Source organism: Alligator mississippiensis, chromosome 4 (assembly GCF_030867095.1).
Source record: "Alligator mississippiensis isolate rAllMis1 chromosome 4, rAllMis1, whole genome shotgun sequence".
NCBI lineage: Eukaryota > Metazoa > Chordata > Crocodylia > Alligatoridae > Alligator > Alligator mississippiensis.
In genome coordinates this window covers 84,588,716-84,615,918 of record NC_081827.1, presented here as the reverse complement: position 1 = coordinate 84,615,918, position 27,203 = coordinate 84,588,716, and the positions used below count along the sequence as shown (strand labels likewise).

Below are 27,203 nucleotides of genomic sequence, written 5' to 3'. Positions count from 1 at the left end.
GGTACTGTACTAACCTGCATGCTGGGATGGATTTCTGGTGAGATAGCCCATGTTTCTTGCCAATACATTAAAGTGGGCTGCTCTGAATCCATTTGCTGGGTGCACTCTCACACCTAGCATGGAACTGCTATCTGTAACTGACATGAGAACAATACTTTATGTAAATAATTTCCAAGTGGAGTTACTCATTAGTGCTGACACTTCTGAAGGTAAATGAAACAGCATTTGGCAGCAAGACTTTTTAATAAAAATGTCATTAAGGAATTCAGTCTGCAAACCACAAAATGATTCATTAGCACATCAGGCTGAGTTCCCCTCCTTTCCCTTTCTTTCTTGTCTGTGAACCAGAAAAATGTAATTTTGGGTTCAATTTCCTTAACTATGAGTCCTAATATTCTCGCATGAGAAGCCAAGGTCAAGTTCTGGCATGGGAAGATGATTTGTCAGATGATGCCTTAGTTTAAATGTTGTGTAAGCGCATCAAAATATCCCAAGCAAATGTGTGGTTAAGATGCAGTATGGAGGAAGGGAGGAGTCAGACAAGAAAGTACAGCTTGCATATACAAGCTTTGGTTTTTGCCAGTAAATTAAATGCCAAACTGTACTTGAGCACAAAGCCCATTCTCAAACCTGCCAACCCAGCTTTAAGCATCATGAAGTCCAGGTTAGAGGTTTCTTTGTATTTATGGTGGGGGCAGGGGCATGAGGGGGTGGTGTTATGTGCAACACATAGCTAAATCTACTGTGAAGACAAACTCTCAGAAGGATGAGAGCTGAAGGAAAGAAGCAAAAATGCAATAGGTTTAGGCAGCAAGAGAAGATTCAAAAGCAAAGATGGAAAGAATTATGACTAGAGAAGGGGGAGGAGAGGAACAGAGGGACACCAAGCCTGCCTATGATGCTCACTTTGGAATCTATATCTCTCTTTGTCTCACATTTTGGGAGCATGTATCCCTCATTAAAATAATGAGATATTAAAATAACCTTGGTAATTGCATTCATTTGAAAATCCAACTTGATTTGGAATGCTGCATAAGTACTGTGCATACCTACTAACTCCCTAGGGGAAAGCTCAGCTCAGATGATCTTTATTGAGATCTCCTTTTCTTTCCTCCTTCTTTTTTTATCTAGTATTCCACTGTGGCTGATTGAGTCATTAATGAGAACTAAAGTAACCTGCCTTGATTCCATGGTGAAATTGAGAAATATAAGAGTATTAAATTAGTTTTAAAAACTCATTGATGTGGCCGTGACCTAAAATACATGAAGAATGCGTGGGCATACTGTGAATCTGAGCTAGCAGAGGCTGGAGATTTGTCCAGATGTCATATTTGCTTTCCCAAAGCAGGAATATTCCCACGTGGCCCATCACAGAACTGAAAGCTGAAGTAAAGCTTAACTCTTCATCCTTTAAACATTTGGCCAAATTTCTAACTTACTCAAATACTGTGGGATTAATATTTAAAGTCAGTTTTGCCTGGCATTGTACCTTTCAATGAATGAGCTACTGAACTGAAAGTGTGTACATACTGTAACATAAACAAAAAGACAGAAAAAGGAGGAGAAAGAAAAAGGAGTAGCAAGGTGGAGAAATAACATGCTACCCAAGTGGCAAGGCAGGTTTCAGCTTCTTGTGCCACTTAAGTACTTGTTGGAAGGGAAATGTTAAAATTTACAGCTTTTCTACATGGGGTCTTTGATCAAAATGATTGCCTAACAGTTATTCTGAAATGGAGCCCCATGTGGACACTCCCAAACCATACTAATTAACCTGGAATCAAGAAAGTATTATTCTAAAATGGTGTGTTCACACAGGTGGCTATTTTGGAATAGCTATTGCTACCCCACGGTAGTTATTCTGGTCAATTTCCCTGTGTAGATTAAGCCAGTAGGCTCCAAACTAGTTGTTTCTAATCCAATTTTATTTGCAACATGCTGTTATGCTGAAAGGTGCTAATGGTTGTCATCAGGGAGTCTTTAAGACTGATCTCATTAAAGTCAAGAAATGTGCCAAGCACTCTCTTTCAGGCTCAACAGAAGGTTCAATGTAACTGCTTTAGACAATGAGGGCAAACTTTAGACAAACTAGCTTTAGACAAGGAGGGCAACAGCTCAAACACTAAACTGAAGAGCAAAGACATGGTTTTCCAGGCTTGCACGTACAAAGACTTTGAGGTCAGCTGCACATTGACTGTATTAGAAACAGCAAGGCAGTGAGTGGAGCTGTGAAGATGACCCTGAAAAGAAGAAAGAACATAAAGCTTTGTGGGTACAGTGTTCCTGGGAATGGCACACAGGAAACTCCCTTTTGTTGTTTGTTTCTACTGAGTAGAGCCAGCCTTAGGGAAAATGGTGCCCTGGGGAAAATTATTTTGGTCCACCCCCCTGCCATTCACTCTTCAGTGCCCCCATCAGGTCAGCAGCACTGCTTCAGGCAGAGGCAAGCAGGCAAGGGCACAGGGTGATGTCTAGCAGGTAAGCAGAGTGGCATGGTATGCCAGGCAAGCAGGTGGGCAGGCAGCACTGCTGCAGCTCCCACTGCCCAACCTGGCTCGTCCTGAGCTGCAACTGGAGATGGTGGGTGTGCTGGGCACCGCTCCTCCTGACTGGGGTAGGGCAGGGCAGGGGGAGAGCGCTGCTGTAAGCACAGGCTGCCCACATGTGTACACATGTGTGGGTCTCTGTGTGGTGCCCCCCTGACCATAGTGCCCTGGGCAGTTGCCCATGTCACCCACCCCTAAAGCCGGTTCTGTTTCTGAGCTGAGGAAAACAAGAACTGTTTTTTTTGTGGAAAAAAAAGAATATAATAAGAATATATCTGGTGGGCAATCATATTGGAAACAAGGCCCCACATTTTGCTAATTGTTCAGAATAGAAGTGTAATAATAAACACAGTTTAAGCCAAGTAGAGAGGTAGTTAGTAGGGCTGTGCGAAGCTGTGAGTGCTGATTGGATTCGGAGGAGATTTGACTTGATTCAGCAGCTGAATCTCCAAATTGAAAGTGAATCAGGAGACCAATAAAAAGGTCCAAATCAATTTAAGGCTCTCCAAATCAAATCAGAAAAGATTCAGAGAGTTTCAGAGATTTGGGCAATTCCCGCTTGCCACCGAAGGGAGCTGGACCATACCAGTAAGTAGAGGACAGGCGGGGGGCTGGAGCAGGGGGGAGGAGACCATGGGGGGGGGGACCCCTGACAGGCCCCATCCTCTACCTGCTCCCCCAGCCCCCTGAGTGCTCCCCAACCCCCACCCGCTCTCCCAGCCCCGTCAATGTCTGCCCCACCCAGCCCCAGCTCCCAGTTCTTTAAAAAAACAAAAAGCAAAAAAAAAAAAAATGCCCCACACTCACTGGTTGTTGCAGCGGCCATTGGGATTTCTGCGGACTCATAGAAGAGCCCCTCCATGCATCATGGGGCAATGGCGGGGTGGGCAGCAGGGATCGCCCCCCCCCCCCGCCAGCCTGGTAGGAGCCAGTGAGTGCAGGTTTGTTTTTTTTTAAGAGCCGACACTCGGACCAGGTGGGGCAGCCATGGATGGCGGGGGGGGGGCGCTGGGAGAGTGGGTAGGGGATAGGAGCTCATGACAGAGCCCCCCATGCAGTGGGGAGCAATGGGGATTGCCCTGCCCCTCCTGCCTGGCAGCAGCTGATGACTGCGGGGCTTTTTTTTTTTTTTAAAGACCTGGGACACTGGAGCCAGGTGGTGCATTCATTGATGGGGCTGGGAGAGTGGGAGAGTGGGTGGGGGATGGAGCCTGTTTGATTTGGAGATTCAGTCAAATCTATTTGGGACAGTGATTTGAATCACCAAATCACCAAATCGAATCACTGTCCCCCGAATCAGTCAAATCCGAATCCGAAGTGAATACTAGCTGCTTCACTCAGACCTAGTACTTAGCTAGTATTCAACGAGTACCTTTCTGCTCCAGGACATTTTCCAGAGCCAGTCAGAATACCTGTATATTTACATGGGCACAAGAGAGGGCCCTACAACCGCCAGTCCGGAGCTTTCCCTCCCCTGCTCCAAGGGGAGGCAGGAGGAAAGTGGCTAGCTCCCTGGTAGCCCACTTGGTGGCTAGCAATCATTGTCTCCAGAGCTGCTGTCCCTTTCCCAGTCATAGCTTGGGGAACTGGGTAGGAGTGCCATGGGGGGATCTGCATCAACTGACCAACAGGCCCAGGCCAGGGGGTATAGGAGGCAAAGGAGCTGTGTCCTACCCATGGGGCCAGGAAAGCTTCAGTCTGAGGGCAGCAGCCAGGGCTGCAATTTCACCCACAGCGGAAAAGAGTTAGGGAGCATGTCCCTGACCCCAGGCAGCCAGAGGCTACCTCTCTCCATACACTACCTCCAGCTGATGCCACATGGTATCAGATAGAAACAGCTTGTCTGCCATCCAGGCAGGGGAGCAAAGAATCAGCTCACTATCACACCCTGGCTGGAGATTTTGGCATTGAGGTGACTGTTGCTCACTTTAGCCATGGGGATGGAACAACTGTGCACTCCCTTTCTTGCTACATGTTTCCAGTTTGTACCTCTGAATTGAATGTTTATCCCTAGATTGACAACTGGCTGTCATTTAAAAAACTTGGAAGTTAATTTGTTGAAGAGTAGTTATGAATTAAAATCAGGTTAGCTATTTCTACAATAAAGAGTGTCCACATATAGAGATATTCAAGCAAAACTGAATTGTAGCCCTTGAATAAAGTTGTATATAAGTTCTAAATGTCTGGAACCTTTTCCTCATAGCTTAAAATCATGTTGTACCACAAAGACTCAAAATCAAAAATCAATTTAAAATATTTTTAAAAAACCCTATTTTAAAACCAGCTTTCCAACTTTAGTGATTCTGACTCATGATTTTTTGTTTGTTTGTTAATACAGTAGATCTGTAATATGAATTTCCTTCCTCCTCAGAAAAACTCTTTTCTCCCAGACAACATTTATTTCCCAGACCCAAGGGCTCCAGCAATTCCAATCAAAACAGAAAGATTTTCCAGCTTCTTCCTTCTTACTATTTATCTATTCTCCCTTAATCCTTCCTTCTATTTTAAGAATTTCTTGAAAGTTATATGGGGAAGAGCTAACTGTAGTGTCCTTAGGTGCAGTTCATATGATAAATGCTTCCAGACCTGATCCAGCATGAAGAATCTGCAACCAAGCATGGTAAACCTTTTTATTTCATTAAGACTTTTCCATTGTCATAAATTTGATTAATTCTTTAATGAAAAAGCCCTCATGTTTATCTTATCTAGTCATTTATAAATGTTGTGCCTCCATTAATAGGAATGTAATAAACTGAAGCTGCTGGCAGATGTTGTGGTAGTTGCATGACTAGGGTCTGTGGAGTCTTATGTTCTATTTCCCACATGTACATGGCAGGTCATGCAATTCTGGGGATGGGAAATAAAATTCCTCAAACTCCAGCTGCACAACTGGCAAGTGCCTGTGAAGAAGGGCATGTACAGCTGGGGAGTGGGAAACACCCTGTTTCCCAGCTGCAACCCTACTGCAAGCATAAAAACAGCAGCTGGAGAGCCAGGGGCTCCCCAGATACCACTTCCAGGGGCACCTAGGAACATAAAAAAGCAGGTATGTAGTTGGGGCTGTCAGCTTCACGCTCACTTTTTAAAGGTCCAGGGTATCATAAGCCCAGTATCACGGAGCCTTTCTCTGATGTCAAACTCACAGTGCCCCAGACCTTTAAAAAGTAGGGACATAACTAGGAGTCTTGAATGAATACCCACCTGCTTTTTTAAGTTCCCTGGGCACCGTAAGCCTGACAACTGAGCAACAGGTACGCACCTCTTGCTGCCCCAGCAGAGCCTGCTGAGTTGCCGGCCCCCACAGGCAACATGGGCCCAACTGCAACTCCCGCCCCTGCTCTCCCCAAGACAAAACGTAAGGTGTTTGTTGTGGGAGACTCCCTCCTGAGGGGGACGGAGGGGCCAATCTGCCACCCTGACCCCTTAGCCCGGCAAGTCTGCTGCTTCCCAGGGGCCCGCATCCGGGACATTGCGGAGAGGATCCCCAAGCTCCTCAAACCCACAGACCGCTATCCCATGCTCCTTATTCATGTGGGCACCAATGACACGGCTCGGAGCACTCCCAGCCAGGTCATGAGGCGCTACAGGGATTTGGGAGCGGGGCTTAAGGGTCTGGGGGCACAGGTGGTGTTCTCGTCGATCCTCCCAGTCTCAGGCTATGGGCTGAGAAGGGACAGGAGGATCTATGTGGTCAACCAAAGACTGCGGCGCTGGTGTCGTCAGGAAGGCTTTGGCTTTCATGACCACAGCCCGCTCTTTGGCGAGAGAGGCAACGAGCTGCTGGGAAGAGATGGTCTCCACCTCTCTCCCCTAGGGAGGAGGCTCTTCTCAGCCAGACTGGCTGACCTGCTCCACCGGGCTTTAAACTAAGCCCGCTGGGGGACGGGGGCACAACCGCCACTGCTGGCCCGCTGAGCAAATCTTGCAAAGCCAGCAGATCATGGCACTCAAGGGAGCCTGCCCCAGCCCCAGCCCTGGTAAAATCTGTGGGCAAGGAAGGAGCCCCCCAGGGGGCACTTGCCTGCCTGTACACAAATGCCAGGAGCTTGGGGAATAAGCAGGAGGAGCTCATCCTCCTGCTCAGTGCAAACAATTACGATGTCATAGGGATCACGGAGACCTGGTGGGACTCCACCCATGACTGGACCACGGGGATAGATGGCTATACCCTGTACAGGAGGGATCGTGTAGAGAAAAGGGGCGGGGGTGTAGCTCTCTATGTTAAGGAAAGCTACGCGTCCCTGCAAGCCGATATTGGCCACCAGGGTGGACGGCTGGAGACCCTCTGGGTTAAAATCCGTGGGGAACACGGCACAGGGGACACAATGGTGGGAGTCTATTACAGACCTCCCACCCAAAGTCCTGAGCTAGACCAGGAGTTTGCCCAGGAACTGGCTGAGGCAGCTTGCTCCAGGACCATGGTTGTCATGGGTGACTTCAATTACCCAGACATTTCGTGGGAGGATCGCTCAGCAAAATCTGAGCGGTCGCAGAGCTTCCTCTCGTGCGTGGATGACCTCTACCTGACTCAAGAAGTCTATGGGCCAACGAGAGGCACAGCGCTGCTCGACCTGGTGCTGGCTACTGGGGAGGACCTAGTCGGCGACCTAGTGATCGATGGGAAGCTGGGTGACAGCGACCACGAGCTGATCACCTTCACCATCTGCCGAAAAGCTGGCAAGTCGGTCAGCAACACGCAAGTCCTTGACTTCAGGAAAGCCGACTTTGACAAGCTCAGGAGGCTTGTCAGTGAGGCCCTAAGGGACCGTGACCGCAGGGAGAGGGGAGTTCAAGAAGAGTGGTTGCTCCTCAAGGGAGCGATCCTCAATGCACAAACTAAGTCTATTCCATCTCGGAGGAAAGGCAGCAAGAGGGGACAGCAGCCCCCCTGGCTTTCCAGGGACCTAGCAGACCTCCTGAGGCTAAAAAGAAAGGCCTACAAAGGATGGAGGATGGGAGTCACCTCCAAGGAGGATTATTCTGCACTGGTCCGGACCTGTAGGGAGCAGACCAGGAAAGCCAAGGCTGCAACTGAACTCCAGGTAGCTTTGAGCATCAAGGACAATAAAAAGTTCTTTTTCAGATATGTGGGGAGCCGGAGGAAAAGCAGGGGTAACGTTGGACCCCTGCTGAACCAGATGGGGCAACTGACAACTGACGCCCAGGAAAAAGCCAACCTATTAAATAGGTACTTTGCGTCGGTCTTTCATCAGCCCCATGGGACGCCCGTGCCCGCTACAGGGCCGGGAAGTCCGGGTGAGGGTGATCCCCTGCCCTCCATTAATGCTGACTTTGTGAAGGAACATCTTGAGAAGCTGGATACCTTCAAGTCAGCCGGCCCTGACAATCTTCACCCCAGGGTACTCAAGGAGCTGGCGAGCATCATAGCCCAGCCTCTAGCACGGATCTTTGAAAACTCTTGGCGCTCTGGTGTAGTGCCCGAAGACTGGAAGAAGGCCAACGTGGTGCCTAACTTCAAGAAAGGGGGGAAAGTGGATCCGGCTAACTATAGGCCCATCAGCCTGACTTCTATCCCGGGGAAGATCTTAGAAAAGTTTATTAAGGAGGCCATCCTTAATGGACTGGCTGACGCCAACATCTTAAGGGATAGCCAGCACGGGTTTGTTGCGGGTAGGTCTTGCTTGACCAATCTCATTTCCTTCTACGACCAGGTGACCTATCACCTGGACAAGGGAGATCAGATTGATGTCATATATCTTGACTTCAAAAAAGCCTTTGATCTGGTGTCCCATGATCGTCTCTTGGAGAAACTGGCCAATTGTCGCCTTGGGTCCCCCACGATCCACTGGCTGGAAAATTGGCTCCGGGGTCGGACCCAGAGGGTAGTAATTGATGGAAGTCACTCATCGTGGTGTCCTGTGACCAGTGGGGTCCCCCAGGGCTCTGTCCTTGGACCCATACTGTTCAACATCTTCATTAATGATGTGGACACTGGAGTCAGAAGCGGACTGGCCAAGTTCGCCGATGACACCAAACTTTGGGGCAAAGCATCCACGCCAGAAGACAGGCGGGTGATCCAGGCTGACCTGGACAGGCTCAGCAAGTGGACGGATGAAAATCTGATGGTGTTCAATGCCGATAAATGCAAGGTTCTCCACCTTGGGAAGAAAAACCCGCAGCATCCTTATAGGCTCGGCAGTGCTATGTTGGTTAGCACTATGGAAGAAAGAGACTTGGGGGTCATCATTGACCACAAGATGAACATGAGCCTGCAGTGCGATGCTGCGGCTAGTAAAGCGACCAAAACGCTGGCTTGCATCCATAGATGCTTCTCAAGCAAATCCCGGGACGTCATTCTCCCCCTGTACTCGGCCTTAGTGAGGCCGCAGCTGGAGTACTGCGTCCAGTTTTGGGCTCCACAATTCAAAAAGGATGTGGAGAAGCTTGAGAGAGTCCAGAGAAGAGCCACGCGCATGATCAGGGGTCAGGGAAGCAGACCCTACGATGACAGGCTGAGAGCCCTGGGGCTCTTTAGCCTGGAAAAGCGCAGGCTCAGGGGTGATCTGATGGCCACCTACAAGTTTATCAGGGGTGACCACCAGTATCTAGGGGAACGTTTGTTCACCAGAGCGCCCCAAGGGATGACGAGGACGAATGGTCACAAACTACTACAAGATCGTTTCAGGCTGGACATAAGGAAGAATTTCTTTACTGTCCGAGCCCCCAAGGTCTGGAACAGCCTGCCGCCGGAGGTTGTTCAAGCGCCTTCATTGAACACCTTCAAGATGAAACTGGATGCTTATCTTGCTGGGATCCTATGACCCCAGCTGACGTCCTGCCCTTTGGGCGGGGGGCTGGACTCGATGATCTTCCGAGGTCCCTTCCAGCCCTAATGTCTATGAAATCTATGGAATCAAGGAAAGGCATTCCAATGTTCAGCTTATGAAGTCCTACAGTGCAGCTGGTTGTGGGAGAGTGCCCCAGTTCCCCACTACACAGCCCCAGTTTAAAGAAGCGCAGCAGGGGAAGGGAAAGCTCCCTCATCCCCAGCTACATATGTCAGGTGTCTCTTTAAATTAGCACATACAGCTGGAGATGGATGAAGCTCCCCCATCCCCAGCTGCATGCCTGGTATCCTCTGCAAATATAGCAGGGGGCAACTGCTGATTTCAGGACCTGGAGCTGCCCCCAGCCCAAATCCCATCACTTGTGCAAGTGGCAGCTTTGTCCTGGATCCCAAGGCTGCTCAGTGCTGGACCCTAATGCTCATCTGAGTGTGTAGGGTGCACCAGGATTTGGCACTGGGCAACCCCATTCCTGGTTCAGACCCAGAACTTTTCAGTCTGATCCTCAGGGTCAATCAGGCAAGGGATGTGTGTCAGCCCCCTGAGCTGCCCATGCCCTGAGGCTCACCAGGACCCAGCACCTTAAAGATAGAGGGCTACAGGGTAAATCTCTTTAAGGTGCTGAATCCAGGTTGTCGGTATCAAGATCAAGGCAGCCATGATCCAGATTCCAGGCCCAATCAACTATTTGTCAGCATCCAGATGATGGGGCATGACACATGCGCTATTTATGGCACCATACAAACCATCCACAAAGACGTTTTGAGTAATATCTTTGTGGCTGGTGTGCCATTTTATGGCATCATACATTTGATGAATATGTGACATATTGCTATTTATGGCATGGTTAACACATTAATTGTATCAGATATATAATGTGTGCCAAGGGTATGAGAAGATAAAAATGCCAGGGAAATATAAAAATATTAAACTGAACAGTGAAGCAATCCTCTGGACTATTAAAGAACTGCTACAAGACTAACCAAAAGCCAGAGTACCTCTACACAATATATAAACTATATTTTCGATTATAAACATCAACTGGCCAAAAAAACAAGATTTTAGACAACTGCGTCTTGTTCAAACAAACTGGACCATCTAGACTAGAGGTTGTACTGAGTTACTAATAGACACTTCAATTGCAAAAAATCCTTTGTGTCATCATAATTAAAAATGTTTCTTATCCTTTCTAATTAAATGAAGCTTGGCATGAAAATGCACAGAAGCAGCATATTTCAGGATATAAAATCAGCATTTTTTCACAGAGACTGAAGTGATATCTTCAGTGCATTTCTCTCTCCTGGACAAAGATCAGGTGTCTGTGCTGAACATGTCAGATCTATCAGCTGCCTTCTATACTGTTGACCATAAAGTCTTGGCTTCCCTCCAAGTTGTAGGAGAAATAGAGGTAGCTGCCCAACAGAGGAATCAGTCTTACATATAGAAAAGAGTTTTAGGCATTTATTCTGTTTTGAAGGCTCTCGTGTGGGATTCTGAAGTTTCAACATAGTCCCCGTCTTGTTCAGCAGGTACTGTGACAAAAGGGAACATGGGCTCTTCTGCTTTCAATGTCTTGATAATTTTCAGCTTTACTCCATGTGACCTGACTCAGTCACTGCTGTAAAATGTTGTGCCCATGAACTTTTGTTTGGTAGAGGTTAGGATGTGGAAGAAGGTTTTCTGAAGCTTGATCCAGAGAGAACTGTGGTGATGTTGGCAGGGAAAAAAGTAACCACAAATGTGTGAAGAATTCATGTCCATGATTCATTCTTTAAATTTGCAGTTTGGGGCTATTGCTATCGGTGATCCTAGCAGCTGAGAGAAAGAAACTGCATTCATCTAGTGAGTGCACTAATTCTTTCAGGTGCAGATTGCTGCCATATTCCATCACTTAGACACTTTGAGGTTATATCACTGCAGCACACTATACATGGAATCACAACCTATATCATTCTGAATATTGAAGATGGTTCATCAAGCAGCATCACACTAGATAGGGAAATGCACAACTTTGGTTCTCCCAGGTATGCATTGCATACCCCATTGTTCCTGAATAGAGTTTAAAGCATTGATTTTGGCCTACAAATCCTGAAAAGCTTTGGGGAAGCTTGAAAAGCTACCTTTTACTCTGCCAGAATGCTTACAGGTGGGTCACCATAATTATAACCTGTTTCAATTAATTTAACTTAATAAATATTTTAATTCCTTCTATTCCAGTGTAAGCCTCAGTTGTGATGACACCCTTATCAAGAAATAAATATGAATGTGAGAGGGTTCAATAAAGATTACCCTAAAAACCCAAAGATCACAAAAATGTATGGAATTCAATAGCTACTTGTATCTCTTCTTTAGAATTTTATTTATAAAAGCTCTAATTTTTTCTCATAAAAGTTAATAGAACTTCTCAAAAAAGACTAGCATGTGAGGGTTTCCTAAATGCTGCCTGCTTTCCCATGAGTAGGAAAGCTAATTTTAACTGAATCATTACAGGAGATTTTAGTTGTAGAAAGTTTATAAACTTGGATTAGTTTTGTAAACTATGCTGTAGATTTGCACACAGAGACTTGCCAAAATTTTAAGAAGTGAAAAGAAGCCAAAGAGGAAAAGTGGGGATAAAGGGAGAGACAGAAAAACCTCCACCACCTACCTATTATAATCTGACCTGATACCTACCAGTAATGTCAGTCTATTGCAAGTAGAGTCCATCACTAAGTCCCAGGTATTTCCAGCCTAACTAGGACTAATCATAATAGTTTCCATACCTGACACGCCACTATGCTCAGATTTATTATTTAATTTCTTTATTGGCCTGTAGGATATTGCTGCTCTACACCCTAAAATCATGTCTGAAACCTCTAAAACTCCTCAGGTACTTATGGATGCTCCACCTAAGCCCTGAGCACTCTGAAAGAGTTTTAAATCTTTGAAATGCAAAGATTCTGGGAGGTAAGTACATCTAATCTGATTTCAACACTTCTTGTGAATCCAAGGCTTGTCCGTGTCTCAGGTTAGGCAGACTCCTTCCTGCAAATTCCTTATTTATGTAAGGTAATCCCTCCCACACATGGATGAAACCTGCTCTTAAAGTAGATTCTCTCCTGTGCCATCAAAGCTAATTCAACTTAATGTCCAAATAAGAACCATAATTGAGAGGGTTGAAACCATCATTCATTGTTGCCACAAGGTATTATGATACTATCCCCTATCTCAGCAACAAAATTCCCACAAATAGGGTACCAAAGATAAGAACTGGGGTCAGGAAGGAGACACTGACCTACTCTGGACTGAAAGCAGCCATGAGTTAATTCTTGCTTACCCCGCCTATATGGCTAAGAACAGATAGCCCAAAATCCTGAGACTGAATCCATTCAATCTTTGCAGGTTAGTCTAAATTGTATAGATTGAACCAATAAGCAAGTAAACAGACATTCACTTCTGATTCTGGAAATGCAGCCACATGCCTGCTGTGGTTCAAGTCGGAAGCTGGGGAGTACTAGAGCATGCATCCCTGCTGAGTTGGAGCAGACAGCTTGGGCCAAGGCTAGCCTGCAAGTGGGGGCGGCGGTTTTTGGGGGAGGCGCAAAGCATTCTGGGATGCTGGGAGACTGTGAGTTAACTTGAATCTGGAGGGGATCTTAGACAGAAGTTCCATAAGCTGATTTAGCTTAAATCAGTTAAGTCTGATACTATATCCATCCAGGTTTATCTTAAACTGGTTTTGGCCATTTTGAAAGCAATTTATGTGCACTGAACTTCTGTTGGGTTACAGATTTGAACCAGTTCCCAATCACTTACATAGGTTTATGTGTAAATTCTGTCCCTATGAGATAACCAAAGTATTCACAGATACTTTGAATGGAGTCATATTGCATGAATATAGATGGTGAATGCTGTGGACCTCTGCTATCTAATTGCAGATGTTGCTCTCTTCTGTATCACATGTTTAATTTGGGATACTCCAGCTAGGACCCCACTCATGCTTGCTCTACCTCCCTAGAGGTGTTTATGAAAAAATGTAATCAAAGTTAATACCTTTAGTTTGTTGTCTTGATAACTTTCCAGTGCTAGTCCTTCAAGGATGTGTCAAGAACTTTTCTGGAAAGCAGTGCAGGTGTAAGATAAGGTTATAGAAAGAAATAGCCTAGGTGTACACGAGTAGGAGCATCTTGTTTAACTTTTACCACTTTACTCCTCCCTATAGCTGTACATTGTAGTGTTGATGATTAAAATAAAATTCTTTAAGATCCTTAAGAGTACAAGAAGATGAAAAGTGTCTTTAGTGTTGACTATAACATAACTAAGACATAAACTTTGTAATCTCCTTTTTTGGAAGGTTGAAAGCAAAACTACTTCAAAGGGATGGAAATTACATGTGCTGGTTCTCATGTGAACTGGGTTGTTCCTTTTTCAAACAAACGGGCAGTATTATGCTACTTCAAAAGTCATTTTTGGACAAAATTAAACTATAGATCATTATTGTAGCTCAGGGTGGGGCAGGAGCGGGGGGAATGTACAGTTATGGTCAAATTTAGACCTTTACAAATAGTGGGATCTTGCACTACCATGTATAGAGATTTAGTAACAGTATTATAAATTATTACTACTTCTTTAAAAAAGGAAGAGATTTGTTTCCCTTTTTGTTCTGTGCACAATACAATGGTGGGAGACATTTTATTATAACTTTTCCCACAGATGTACCCTAGGGAATAGATCTCTGTAAAATCCTGCCCTTGTGACTCTACAGAAATAGACTGTAGTGACTTAATTTAACTTCAAAATTATTTAACTGGAGACGGTACAACTGAACATAGTGTCCTGAAGCATGATAGTAATGCATCCAAAGTTCAGTTAAACCTTTCCATAACAGAAGAATGGGGGAAGCAACCCAACTCAAAATATAAATCTGTGTTATACATACAAAGGGAATAATTAGATGAATCATGCTTGTCATTTTTCTTTAAAATATGCTAGATGGGTGTGAGCAGTTTAAGAAGTCCATATGATATGGGTTTACTGATAAGGACTTTCACAGGTACTATAGGATAAATGCAGAAAACCCATTCTCTACCTGTAATTTTGATTATAATGCAAAAAAGTAGGGAAATATTTATACAGCATCACAAAACATCCATCAACATACTGACACTAAGTGTATACAATCCACAGAGCAGTCTGCTAAGAACATAAGGCCTAGCCAAATCTCAGAGATGCTAATGTAAATTCCTTAGGATTCTGTAAATTGTCTCCTGAAGCCACTGAGCCACTGAAGTGCTTTCTGCTGCTGTTCGATGATATGAGTACTTTGCCAGACTTCAAGGGGGAGGGTGGAAATCCACTCATGCAGAAGATTCAATGATATATTCAATGTGACTCTTATCAGTGTAAGCCATTCTGAGTAATCCCCATAGATCTGAGCTTTTCTCAGCATTTAGCTAAGGTAGATAATCAAATTGTATCCCTCACTCTACAGTGACAGTGTGCGCGAACTTGCATCTGCAAATTACCTTCTGTCTTAGGTTTTGATGGATGTGTTAGAACTGTGACCTTGGGAAAAGATTTTGGGAAGAATAAGCAATAGGTGTAACTCTATAGAGAAGTAAACCTTCCCAACTTGCCACAGTGTAATTTATTAGTCTATTCATATGGTGCATAGAGGCCATGTGTGGCCCTCAGATACAAGTCCCATGAACACAAAATTCTGTAACCTGTGTTATTGGTGTTGCCCCCTAATAGTTTCAGTTAAGCAAAACAACTGGTATTTTTTCATCATCTAAATAGTTACACAAATAGCCTACCTCTGTGCCAAATTCATCTTACACCTAGAGGGGCAGATTCACAACCAGTATAAAATGGTGATCTGATATGTATTCTGTAATAAGACACTGCATAGGTAGCGCATGTCTGCATACATAGTACCACATAGTACTGTGATTGGGATATAATGGTATATTGTAACAAAAGTAAATGTCAATCTCTCTCTCTTTCTTCTGTGAAGCATTTCACTGTATCTTTGCTTATTAAAAGTGTGTGGAACTCAGAATGAATTATAGAAATTATAAATAGAAATAAGTATTTGAAGCCTTAAAATAAAAGATCATAGAAAATAAGGGTTGGAAGGGAGCTCAGGAGGTCATCTAGTCCAACCCACTGCTCAAAGCAGGACCAGGCCCACCTAGATCATTCCAGCCAGGGCTTTGCCGAGGTAGGCCTTAAAAACTTCCAAGGATGGAGATTCCACTATCCCTCTAGGTAATCTCTTCCAGTGCTTCACTGCCCTCGTAGTGAGAATTTTTTTCCTAATATCCAACCTAAACTTCCCTTGCTGCTACTTGAAAGCATTGCTCCTTATTATGTCATCTGCCACCCCTGAGAACAGTCTAGCTCCACTCTCTTTGGAACCACCCTTGAGGCAGTTAAAAGTGACTATCAAATCACCCCTCAGTCTTATCTTCTCCAGACAAAATAAGTCCAGCTCCCTCAGTCTCTCCTCATAAGTTATCTTCCCCAACCCCCTCACCATTTTCCTTGCCGTCCACTGAACTCTCTCCGACTTGTCCACATCCTTTCTGTAGTGGGGGTCCCAAAACTGGATACAGTACTCTAGGTGTGGTCTCACCGATGCAGAATAGACAGGAATAATCACTTCCCTTGATCTGCTGGCAACACTCCTATTAATGAAGCCCAGTATGCTGTTAGACTTCTTGGTACAAGCACACTGGGCTTGTCTACACGAGACATCTTAATGAGTAGTGGACTGTTCTACTGCACATTAGGGCATCATGGCAAAAACCATGCTAATGCATAGTAGAATATTGTGCATTAAGCATCACAAAAAATGTTCATCTTTCCTACTGTGTATTAGCGCAGCTACTGTGCCTAATATTAGAGGTACTAAACTTAATGCACAGTAGTGAAGGCACATTAATGAATGCACAGATGCACCCACTGTTAACTCATATCCAACTTATTGTCCACTGTAATCCCCAGGTTCTTTTCTGCAGAGATGCTGCTTAGCCAGTTGGTCCCAAGCCTGTAGCAGTACACGAGAATCTTCCATTCTAAGTGCAGGATTTGTTGACCTTCATGAGATTTCTTTTGGCCCAATCCTCCAATTTGTCTAGGTTACTCTTAATCCTAGCTCTACCCAGCAATACTCTACTCCCCACTTTAGTGTCATCTGTGAATTTGTTGAGGGTGCACTCCATCCCATCTTCCAGATCGTCGATGAATATTTTGAACTGATCTCTGGGGCACTCCACTTGATATCAGCTGCCAACTAGAGCTTGAGACATTGATCATTACCTGTTGAGCCTGACAACCCAACCAGCTTTCTATTCACCTTACAGACCATTCATCCAGCCCATACTTCCTTAGCTTGCTTACAAGAATGCTGTGGGAGACCGCATAAAAACTTGCTAAAGTCAAGGTATATCACATGCACTGTTTTCCCTACATCCACAGAGCCAGCCATGTCAGCATAGAAGACAATCAGGCTGGTCAGGGATGACTTGCCCTTGATGAGCCCATGCTGACTGTTTCTGATCACTTTCTTCTCCTCCAAGTACTTAGAAATGGATTCCTGGAGGACCTGCTCCAGGACTTTTTCAGGGACTGAGGTGAGGCTGACTGGTCTGTAGTTCCCTGGATTCTCTGTCTTCCCTTCCTTAAAAATGGGCACTATATTTGCCCTTTTCCAGTCATCTGGGATCTCTTCCAATCACCACATGTTTTCAAAGATAATAGCCAGTGGCTCTGCAGTCACATCAGCCAACTCCCTCAACACCCTCAGATGCACTGCATCCAGCTTCATGGGCTTGTACACATCAAGCTTTTGTAAATAGTCCCTAACCTATTCTTTCACCTCTGACAGCTGCTCATATTCTACACAAACTGTGCTGCCCAGTGCAGTAGTCTGGGAGCTGACCTTGCCTGTGAAGACAGGTAAAAAAGGCATTGAATACTTCAGCCTTTTCCTCCCTATCTGTCACTAAGTTGCCTCCCCTATTCAGTAAGGAACCCACACATTCCCTGACCTTCCTCTTGATACTAAAATACTTATAGAAACCCTTCTAGTTACCTTTCATGTCCCTTGCTAGCTGTAACTCCAACTGTTCTTTGGCCTTCCTGATTTCATTCCTATATGCCTGAGCAATATTCTTATACTCCTCCCTAGTCATCTGCCCAAGCATCTGCTTCTTGTAAACTTCCTCTTTGTTTTTAATCTCACTGAAGAGGTCTCTGCTAAGCAAGCTGGTCACTGCCATATTTGCTATTCTTCCTGCACATCGGGATGGAACAGACTTCATTTATGTTACTTGATTTCAACATGGCAACAGCATTTGACTGACATAAAAGATATATAATTGTGTTTGTATAGTGGGGATGGAAACCTAAAGTTACCTTGGATAAGAGACAAACTGCCTGAGGTCAATACCCTAGTGGCATCCTTGAAAGAGCCTTGCTGAAATTTATAAAGTGCAAGCTCTTGACTGAACAACGGTACCAACTATTCTACTGAATTTGGGTTATGAAATCTGTCCTGCAGAAATAATAGAATTAAATAAATAAACAATAAACTAAAAAAAAGTAGGGCTGGAAGGGGCCACAGGGGGCCATACAATTTGCTTCCCTTTCCTCTACACTCAAGATAGGATTATTCCATTCTAGATCATACCAGACAAATGAATGTCTCTAACCTACACTTATGTATTGCAATGACAGAGATTCTATACTTACCTACTATATTTTCAGCATATCTACTATAACCCCTGCATCCTTTTTGGCAATATTATAACTTAGTTCACTGTTCCCCATGTTATACATGCAAATTTGATTTCCCCTTCCTAAGTGTAGCATTCTATAATTGTCATTAACAAATTCCATCCATTTTTTTCAGATCATTTTCCCAATTTTGATTCCTCATGTTGTGTAAGGGTCTGCAAATCCACCCAGCTTGACACCATCTGAAAATTTACTAAACGTATACTCAGTTCCATCCTCCAAGCCATAATGAAGATGTTGAACAGCAGTGGACTCAGAACAGACGCCTGAGGAACCCAGTTTGACACCTGTTCGATTGATGACTACACTTCGAGCAATATTATCCACCAGTTATGTACCTATCTAATAATAGTCTTTTCCAGACCATATTTATCTTGCTTGCTAGAATATTTTGAGCTCCAGTGAGGCACATGTGCAGTAGGATGAATATACAGTTTAGACAGAATGCCCAAGAAACTCCAGTATGGGAAAATGGGGTGTAGGAAGATTAAGCATGCTTGCCTCAAAAATTGAATCAGGGACATTCTAATGGGATACTTGATCAAAAAAACCCCTACAAGTTAACTTTTTGGACATGTCCACATGAGCTAGCACATGTGTGTTGTGGCATCCCAAATCAGTTTGAGATGCTGCAGAAGGTATGCCATGAACTAAAAAATGTTCTCCATGCTGCATATTTACAACCCAGACTCTTAAGTTTGATACCAGGGAATCCAAGTATCAAAAGAAAACATGCTGGAAAAAAGCAGCATTCTGCATGCTCCTGGAGCATATCCAAAAGCAACTGGAGGCTGAGTCCTCCAAGGTGATGATCTAGTACCTGGCCAGAGGGTGTCTATGCATGCTGCATACCCCTGCTGCTCCAGCATGCTGCCTCAGTGTGCTGGAGGAAATAGAAGTGGGGTATGGCTAGCAGTAGTGGCTTAGTGGTTGGGACCCAGGCTCTGTCTTAGGTTGCTCCAGAGCCTGCCTAGCAGCCTGGGCCCAGGCACTGCAGCAGGACCATGCAGGCTCTGGAGCAACCCAGGACAGACTCTGGAGCAACCCAGCTGCAGCAGGACTTACCAGTCCTGAAGACAGAGGCACCCCGTTTTCAGCTCCAGGTGAACAGCAGAGTCAGGAGGACCCAGAGGCTGTGGAAGGGGCCATGGGTGATCCTGGTAAGCAGGGACATGGGTTTTCTTTTTCCCATGGGAAGACATGGATTTTCTCATTTAAAGGGGAAACTGTGGGTTTTCCCATTTGCACACAGTTATCTGCAGGCTGACAGAGTTCCAGCCTGCAAGAGCTTCTTGCAAACAGGTGGAAAACTAAGTTGGGCCAGCCACGGAGCCCACCCAGCCTGATGGCATCTGTGTGGGTACGTGTAGGGATTGTGTGGTGGGGAGGGACTGTGTGGGAAGGGGGGACTGTGTAGTGAGCCCCCTCTCATCTCACCACAGTGCAAGGCTCCCGCTGCAAGTGACAGCAGCCAGCAACAGGCCCTTGAGACACTCATAGTCCACTGCAGGCAGAGACCCCCCACAGCGGTGTGCAGAGCTGCCTGAGTCCCAGGGGCTACACATGGTGCACAGAGCCAGCCCGGCCCACTGGCATGTGTTTTCAAACAGGACTGGGCTGGTTCCTACCTCCACGTGGTGGGACCACACACATGGAGGCAAGAGCCAACCTGGCCTGATGGCATGTGGCTCCAGCGTGCAGTGCTGGGAGCCCCATGTATAGACAGCAGCCAGCCTGGTCTTGTCCAAGGGCATATGCCAATGGGCCAGGCTGTAACCCCCAAGACTCAGGTGGCACCATGTGCCAGCAGGGGTATCTGCCTGCAGCAGGCCATGAGTGCCCCAAGAGCCTGCTGCTGGCTGCTGCCGTGGGAGAATTGGGGGGTGGGTGGGAGGGCAGGCATGTGGTGGCCCACCCACAAACAACAAACATCCACCCACATGTCCCATAAAGCCCACACCCATACCCCCCCTGAAGCCCTCCACAATCCACCTACAAACTTCACACACCCACAAACCCACCCCACCCCACCCCTACAAACCCCACACTCACAAACCCTCTATACCTACAACCCTTGAAAATCACCCACAAAACCCACACCCTCCCAACAAACCCCACACCCACACCCTGAGTTTCCACCCACAAACTCCACAGCCCCCCCCAAAATCTAACACCCTACATACCCAGCCATAGGGACAGCTGCCACACAGCAGACCTGCCCTGTGCCCACACTGGTGCTGGGACATGCAAGCCCTGTCTGGGGGGAGGGGGGACTTCTAGTCCTGGAAACCACTTGAGGGGTGTGATGGGCTGGGGGGAGGGAGGGAGGTGGCAATGGGAGTGGGTGATGGGCAGAGTGGGGATTGAGGTCGCAGCGGGGTCTGTGGGTGCATGTAATGGGACAGGGGTGGCAGCAGGGAGATCTATGAGAGAGAAAGAGACGTGGTAGAGGGAGTGCTCTGGGTAGGAGTGGCTGCCACAGCTGGGCTTGGAGCCTCCCTCTCCCCCTAGACATTGGCAACACATAGTGGGGACATGGGGGGACACATGCCCCACCTTGAGAGGCCCTCACTGGCCAGGAAGTGGGGGATGATGGGCACTGCCCCCCTGAGATTGGGGGGGGGTGGTGCTGAGAGAAGCACCAGCAGCAGATCAATCGCTGGAGGATCCCCCCTCCCCGGTCAGCAATCAGGTTCTGGGGGATCATCCCCCTTGGTTGGTGATCAGCCACTGGTGCCCCGCCCCCAGTATCAGGAGGCACCAGTCACCCATGCCACTAAAGAAACCTATGCAAAGGGAGGCTGGCCTGGAAGGGATGGGGCTTGCCTAGCCCAGTTCCTGAGGTAGAGTCAGGGGCTTCCCAGGAACAGCATGGAGATTGCTGGGGCCTGGGCACAGATGCAGGGAGTAGAACAACAAGGGCTGGCATTGCTCCAAGTTACAAAGCAGTGGGTGGGACAGCTGTGGCTTGATCTATGTCCTGGTACTGGGATGGAGCTCGATGCTGGGAGGGAATGAGTTGGGGGCAGGCAGGGGCTGTGGGTCAAGAGTGAGTGGCACTGGTAAGGCTGTATGTTTAAAATGAGGGACAAGGGCATAGGCAGGTGCAGGGCACCAGCATATCAGTTCTTCTTAGTGCCACAAAGCAGCTGCAGGTCCAGCTGCAGCTGTCCCCACATCTTGGTGAGCAAATGGGGCAAGGGCAACTCTGATTTTTCTATGATAAAAAAAACCAAAACCAAACACCAAAGTATAGATATTTAGAATTTATTTTATTATGATGATAGAGGTACTGGTAAGCTACCAAACGTCTTTAAAATTGTAAATATATCAACAAAACATTGCCCAGCTGATCCAAAAATTTGCGATTTTTAAAGAAGGAATCCCAAGGGTCCCTGCTGATGTGGCAAGTGGTGGAACCCAGGCAGAGGGTCCTGCCCAGGGATGGTACCAGGGACCCATCTGGAAGGCAGACAAGATGACTGACCTTTTGACCATTTGGAGCCAGGAGGACATGTTTCAACAGTTCAAAGTGGGCCACTGCAATGAGCATATCTTCCTGGTGATAGCTGCCCAGATGGCAGAGTCAGGGCACCAGAAGACATGAAAGCAGTGACACACAAAGGCCAACTGTGCAGCCACGGCCCACTGGCAACTGGCTCAGAGGTGCAAGAGACATGGGCATGGTGTAAGGGAGGTTAGAACCACATAGTAAACACTTCAGGTGCTAAGTAGTGACACCTGGATAGCAGCATAGGATCAGAGATCCCTAGGGCAGCCTCCCTTTCCTAATTACAACAAGGCATGGCAGGCAAGGTGAAGGGGACCAAGCCTGAGAAGTCTGGGCAGAGATGGGGTTGAGCAGCCATCAGGGGGCATCATGGCTACCCCTGGGATGAATGCCTATTACAGATGCTATTTGGTTTTGCCTTATATCTTATGCCTATAGCCTCTCAAAATATATTTTGCATATTACATTGCTGTTCTCTATTATCTATTAGTTTAGTTTATCCAAGTTTTTTGTTTGTTTGCTTTTCTTTAGAACATCCATATTCAGTTACAGCTTACAGTGAGATTAATTACAGATTAATTCTCCCCCTGGCCACTTTACTGTAAAGCTAGTATATTTACAAATAATACAAATGGTGTGTTTTTCAGATCCACCCATGTTATACTGAGGAAGTTATTGAACTTGGACTCAGAAAGATCAGGAAGACTTCCCAGTGATTTCAGTGACATTACATTGGATAAAACTGAGGTCAATTTTAGGTCAATGGTGTTAAGACTAGGGGATATTACAGCAACTGAGGATGATGCTATTGCTAATTCATTTTGTTTAATAGGTTTTTCTGCAGTAAAGAAGATAACTGTAGGTTCTTAATTGGACTGGAATAAGAAACTTCTCTGGTCACTCTGTAGTTAGTTAGAAATGCAAATCTTACAGCTCTGCATAGAAATATTAATGAATTTATCTTTTGTACTGCAGATATCTCACCTGAATAGGCAGAATCAGTTCAGAAATTAAAGAAACAGTCATCTGAGTTCCCCTATGAAATGGGTGTTTTTACATGCACAGCCACATAGGGTCTGCACTATTTTAAACAACTCTGAGATATTGGAGCAGCATACTTTTAAAATGTAATAGTACCATTACAAATCTCAGAACAACAGGATAAACTTGAGTGGGACAGGAATGAATGTCCCTTCCACTTGAAAAGAAGCAGAAGGCAAAAAAACATCAATAGCTGTGAGAGAAAAGCCAAACAGTGCCTTTATGTTTGGGGATTCCTTTGGCACACTTTCTTGATTGGACTGTGGACCAGATTAATACCAGACATCTTATGTTGTTGTTCTTCTGCCAAAGTGGAGAATTCTCAGAATCCTAGGGTGCCTTATTTTTAATAAATGAGTATTGTAAATGGATTTGAAATGAGGGCCCAGATCCTCAGCTAGTATAAACTGGCATAGTTTTGCTAATTTAAAATAAAACCTAACCTTAGCTGATTCACAACAAGTTAGGATATAAACCAATGTGTACACAATCTGAAGAAGTGTAGCAAAACCCCTGAATTTTTCTTTTTCTTTTTTATTTAAAAATGCAACCCCCGCCCCTTCCCCAACCATTTCTGATTTTCTCTCTGCCCTCTCTATCCCTTACAAGTGACTAGATGTATTAGGTAAGCTAAACTAAGTTCTTGTATGCTATTATTGTAATAAGCCCCTTTTTATATATTGTAAATAGTGTTCTGTTATGTTTGTATTGATTTGTACTGTTTTATATTGTATTATATTGTATTCCTATCATTTGTGCATTGATTTTTTATTGTTTCATATTAACATTGTATGATTTAGGCCTGCAATGTGGGTTGGCATGAGTGATGCCAAGTATCCATTTTGTGTATCAGGTCCCTATCTTGTTCCCATCTTGTCCCCATGCCTTGTTGTGTAAGTATGTTGTAACCTGCCGGGCCGAGGGGCTGTGGCCAGCAGCCCGGGCACGTGGGCTGGGGAAGTTGGCACGGCAGACTAGAATTAGGCACTGATGTGTAGAGGTTGATTAAAGATTATTTTACTTACACCGTAGATGGTTGCGGTGCAGGCAGGAAAACTTGCTTGGTTACAGTTGTAGATAGAAGAAAAGAAGAAAACTCGAACGATGAGAGCTCTCTGAACCGATACGAGAGTCCGTGCTGTGACTCTCCATGAGCGCGCAGGGCAGGGATACATCAGGGATCGTGCGGTGACGGGGAGAGACTCTTGATGGCTGATCAAACCACCAGTCGGTCCTAGATTTACGTAGAAGTCCACGAGGTAATCGTGGACTCCTTGCTGGAATTCTCTCGGATTTCTCCCAGAATTCTCGGAATCGGGGTTCTCAGGATCCTCCTGAGATTCTCGGAGATCTCCGGCTTGGGCAGAAACTGCTCAAGCCTCTTATACGGCTAGCGAGCCAATTGCTAATCACCACGTGGGAATAATTTAGAAACAGCCAATAATGGGGAACAAATTTACATACGGGTGGCGGGAACTCCTTTGCACCGGGGTTTTTCTCTCTGCAGCTGAGAATTGCACTGTGCAAAGAAAGCTCCATGTGGCGGGAAATAATTCTGCAGTGCCGAAGCACACACACAATCATTGGGTCATGACAGAACCTATGAATCACACCTACCCTACCTATATAACTTGGTTCCTGAATGAATGGGGATGAATGAGGGTGCTTGAGAGACAATGGCAGTAGGTCTAAAAATAGCTTTCTCTGAACTACTGAACCATTAAAACCAATACCTGGACCAATGACCCAGTCATTGGAACCACCCTCAGCATTCAAGAAACAAAATATGAGGCAACCCACCATTGTGCCAAGGCTGCACATGCCCAGTATGAACATCTGGAACCCTCCGGGACAGGGCTGACATTGCCTGGACATGCCCTCCCCATAGGAGATCATAGGTAGTCTGTCCCATAAAAAGGGGTAGTGAAGACTGACTCCTTGAAATGCCCTCTCCATCTAGACCAGCACCACGCCATACCACCTATCTACCCAGAGGCCTTGCCGGAAACCTCCCTCTGGATAACACCTTGTTGGAGAAAATCCTGACTGGCCATTGAGGATCAACTCGCAGCCCAGGATACGTAGCTGTCACCCACCTTCCTTCCCCAAGCAAAGGACTTGGACTCTTGTTTCTTTTCCCTACTGGGACTCCAACCCTTCCACTGAGTCTCTTTCTTCTACTACCACTGTGAGTGCCTCTGTGTCTAGGCATGGGGCTGTGTAGTGTGTTGTCTGTTTAATAAACCTGTTATTTTGAAACCCTGAGTTGGGCTTTTGCCTTGTTTCCTGACTGTTTCCTCCTTGCCACCACTTATCTGCCCCAAGCTCCCAGCTTTCTGCCTCTGTTTCCAGCCCCAAGCGCCCAGGTTTCTGCCTCTCTCTTGTTCCTGGCTGTCTCCTCCTTGCCACTGGGCTTTTTCCCCTTGCACCAGTGACCTCAAGTAACCCTGGGGCCACTTTACCTTAAGTAGCCCCAAGCCTCAGTTCCTCAGCCAGCTTCTCTCTAGTCTACCAGTTCTAATCTTGGTTCCAACAACTTTCACTCCTTACACTTTCTCTCACCTTAACCTTCCCTCAGGTATCCCAAGTACCCCAAACACACACATACATACCGTACCATCCAAGTTAGGAACTAACCTATGTGTATGTGTAGGTGGGTGGTTTGTGTGTGAACTGGTGAGTATACCTATATATATATATAAAATGTCAGCATGTTCATGGCATACGAATTAGTGATCCATGTATGTGTACTGAGTGTGTGGGTATTGACAACTGATTGTTGTCAAATTTTTGGTGTGTGTATGTGCTTAAATTGGTGATAGGTATGCATGTGCCTAGCCTGGTTTGGATGTGTATGTGCCTGAGATGGTTGTGCGTGCATGTGTGTGTGTGTGTGTGTGTGTGCACCTAATTGATTTGAGTGTTTGTATATGTGCAGTTGTCACACCCTTCCATCTAACAGTGCAATATTGAGACCCTGAGAGTTGGCCTACCCCCACAGGACAACAGAAGCACAGTGAAGTGTTTGGGAGTTCTGCTGGATGTCAGCATTAAGAGCAGAAAGAGATGCATTTCCAGAGCTGACTTTTGCAAAACTGGGAGCTAACCCTCTCTCTTCATTCCAGTTGTCCAGAAATGCCTAATTCAATTCCTCAATTAGCCATCTCTGAAACAGATCAGGAAGAGAGAGAAGCTAGTCTTTCTACAAAAGCAATCATAAATCACTAGTGAGGCAAGAGGGAAAGAAGAAGCTCTCAGACTTCATATGTAGAAGAAGGGGATTATCTGCCAGACTCACCTTTTAAACCTTTGACTTTCATTTAAGTTATTCCTCCTCACTCCTCCTTCCCAAACTCCAACATAAGAAGCGTGTGCACCAACCATTAGGGATATATGGGTGCAAATAGAAATGCAGCTATGTACTTTGCCAGTGTGCAAGAGATTTTAATTAATTGAGGAATGGTCTGGTTATTGTTGGGGGTTTAACCAGGTCATTCCTTTGTCTTCCTTTTAATCATAAGTAAATATTGCTCTTTCTTCTTATTAGGATGGTTATTCTACCATGGCCATATTTTGTCCTTGATTGCTTTTAAGTCAAAATGATCTAAAGATCATGACAGCAGCAAGGTAATTTATGCCTGAATGCAGGACTGTCCAACTTCCAGACAGTCCAGAGATGCATGAGAGCCACTTGCTATACAGGCAGCACCCTCCACCCCCGTGGGCTCTCCCCCTGGCTGCACACAGTCTAGAATGCCTTCTCCCATCACAGCTGTGTGACTACCCATACTGCAGACTAGGGGTGTGTGAAACGGGCCATATTCAATTTCGATTCAGTGATTCAATTTTGGGACAGTGATTCAATTTGTTGATTCAGATCACTGTCCCAATTCAATTTGACCGACTCTGCATCTGAAGATTTGATGCTGATTTGGAGAATCAGTGATTCAGCCGTAGACACAGCTTTAAATGTTTTTTCTACATACCTTGAGGTACCAGGCATAGCTTGTGAATGCTGCGATGGTGGGGTGGATTTAGCGTCCCACAGGTGCATGGGGTGTCCCCGTGTGCTCGATGGCAAACCCAGAAGTGGTCTATAAGTACTTCTGGTCCATTTCCAGGTTCACTGCAGAGTGCACAGGGAACTCCCTCCCCAGTGCTCCCAGTTTTGCAAAAGTCAGCTCTGGAAATGCATCTCTTTCTGCTCTTAATGCTGACATCCAGCAGAACTCCCAAACACTTCACTGTGCTTCTGTTGTCCTGTGGGGGTAGGCCAACTCTCAGGGTCTCAATATTGCACTGTTAGATGGAAGGGTGTGACAACTGCACATATACAAACACTCAAATCAATTAGGTGCACACACACACACACACACACACGCATGCACGCACGCACACACACACGCCCGACCATCTCAGGCACATACACATCCAAACCAGGCTAGGCACATGCATACCTATCACCAATTTAAGCACATACACACACCAAAAATTTGACAACAATCAGTTGTCAATACCCAC

At 45.8% G+C, this 27,203-nt stretch overlaps 1 long non-coding RNA gene across 1 annotated transcript; it reads left to right on the top strand.

Annotated features, from left to right (window-relative positions):
- The first annotated feature begins 534 nt into the window (after positions 1 to 534).
- Positions 535 to 19,931, top strand: LOC109281505 (uncharacterized). Its single transcript, XR_002088162.2, has 3 exons — positions 535 to 664; positions 5,100 to 5,163; positions 18,246 to 19,931. It is a non-coding gene; the product is annotated as an uncharacterized LOC109281505 (long non-coding RNA).
- The last annotated feature ends 7,272 nt before the right edge of the window (positions 19,932 to 27,203 follow it).